Raw genomic sequence first — 2,356 nt, 5'->3', positions numbered from 1 at the left:
CGTTTGTTCTGTGGCCTAGTTTAGTAGGTTTAACTAAATGAAAAAAAAATTATTATTTCAACCCTTCAGTTGTTCAAGAGCTGACAACTACCTCTATGTTTAAAGGTTCTACTGGTGGTAGAACTCTTGAGGCACGTTTTGAGTACTACAATTAAGGCTGTTAATTTAACTCGAAAATTTTGGACTGCTCAATTATGTCAAGTATCATTAGATTAACCTCTTAATCTAGCAGTTATAGCAGTATGTAAAAGTACTGTATCTGCCTGGGAATTTTAAATTTTTTATTTTTGAGAGAATTATGTGCATGTCATCAAAATTATTTTTGTTAACGATAACGCTCATTTCTTTAAATATGAATTATTAAACGTGGATATTTGGGTATTTTGCAATTAAATTATTGAGAATTCAATGAAACTAAACAAATGAAAGTGTGTTTTGTTTTGGTATTTGAGATTTTGATGATGTTATTGTATATGAAGTAATTGAGTGTTAATTTTCTAAATAGATGGGAATTAAATGCTGTGAATGAAGTTGCAAATTAAAATTGTGTTATAGAGTTAATGTCATTAATGTGCAATTAGAATGATCCAAAGTTGTACTCTTCAATACTCCAGAGATAGATGAGGGATCCCAAGCTTCTTCATGATGGAAATATTCTCCTTATTATTCTTGATTCGAATGGTTGGTTAATCTAACGTTAGGTTTTCTAGCTTAGATGGGACGCGTAGTTAATAAATAGGGGCATTTACATACATACCCCACAATTGATATCTTGCACCTAAACTTTCATATTTGCACGCATATTACTCAAATCGTGAACATCATATTAAAAAATCACTATTACTAACATTTTAAAAGTGAAATACACCTTTTCATGCATATATTTCTAGCACCAAATTGTTATCTAGCACCAAATTGTTATGTTATATATGTCAATATCAATCGTAAGGTGTTAGGTATGTAATACATTAGAATCTTGTGTTATGTATGTAAAATTTCTTACTATAGCAGCAATGTTTCATCGAGACGAGTGAAGTAGAGAGCAAGCATCCTTTGTATAGAGATTATGATGACCAACAATAAGCTTTTATCCCTCTTAGTGGGGTCGGTGTTTTCTTCTCTGTGTCTTAATGAGTGTCATATTTTCATTAGATTCTAATAGATAAACATCTTTTTTTGTACAACATGCCAAAATATTTTTTGGTCTACTTCATTTTTTACCATAAGTCACATCCAAAATATCTACTCTCCTAATAGGATCATCAATTGGCCAATGTTTAATGTGATCAAAGCATCCAAAACGTCTCTAATCTTGTCTATCACTGGAGGTGCACCAACGCTTTCCCGGATATATTCATTTCACATTTTATCTCTAAGTGGGAGGTGCACCAACGCTTTCCCGAATATATTCATTTCACATTTTATCTCTAAGTGCAAAGGCACTCATCCATCTAAGCATTCTCATCTCCGCAACACTTAATTTAGTTTTATGCTTCTCTTTTAAAGGCGAACATTCTGCACCATAAAACATTGCAAGTCTCGCCACCATCTTATAAAATTTCTTTTTTAAGTCTAGGCGATACTTTTCTATCACACAATAGCCTGATGCATCCCCCCCTATTCAACCATCCAACTTGAATTCTACTAATAACATTCCCATCCATCTCGCCATCACTTTGAACAATAGAGATAGAACCGAGATATCTAAAATGTGCACTCCTTTTAATGACTTGATCACCCATCATTACAACCCCACCACGAGGTATACTACTACTAAAATTACATTCCATGCATTCAATTTTAGATCCACTCAAACAAAAGCCTTTGGACTTTAAAGTGGACCTTCATAATTCAAGTTTTTTCTTGAACTCTTTCTGGAGTCTTATGCACAGGAAGGATGCCATCAACAAAAAGCGTACACTAAGGTATATCCTCCTATAAATGTCTAGTGATAACATCCATTACTAAAGCGAAAACATATGGGCTTAAAGTCGATCTCTGATGTAATCTAGTTGAAATAGGAAAATACTTGGTCAATTCTCATTCTGTTTGAACACATAACGACTCTAGTATACATATCTTTAATGACTTGAATATAAGTCATATCACCACCTTTCTTTTTTAGGACTCTCCAAGAACTTCTCTTGGTAACTTATCATAAACTTTTACTAAATCAACAAAAATCATATATAGATCCTCCTCTCTTTGTACTTCTCTATCAAATCTCTCAATAAATGTATAACCTTCATATGAGACTTCCCCGACATAAATTCAAATTGATTTTGGGAAATCATTGTCTTAACTTATGTTCAATTACTCTCCCCAGTTATTTTAATGTATAACACATTAACTTAAT

The sequence above is a fragment of the Phalaenopsis equestris genome, unplaced genomic scaffold, assembly GCF_001263595.1.
Source record: "Phalaenopsis equestris unplaced genomic scaffold, ASM126359v1 Scaffold000002, whole genome shotgun sequence".
Lineage (NCBI taxonomy): Eukaryota > Viridiplantae > Streptophyta > Magnoliopsida > Asparagales > Orchidaceae > Phalaenopsis > Phalaenopsis equestris.
The sequence above is the reverse complement of the archived record's forward strand: the minus strand, read 5'-3'. Positions refer to the sequence as shown.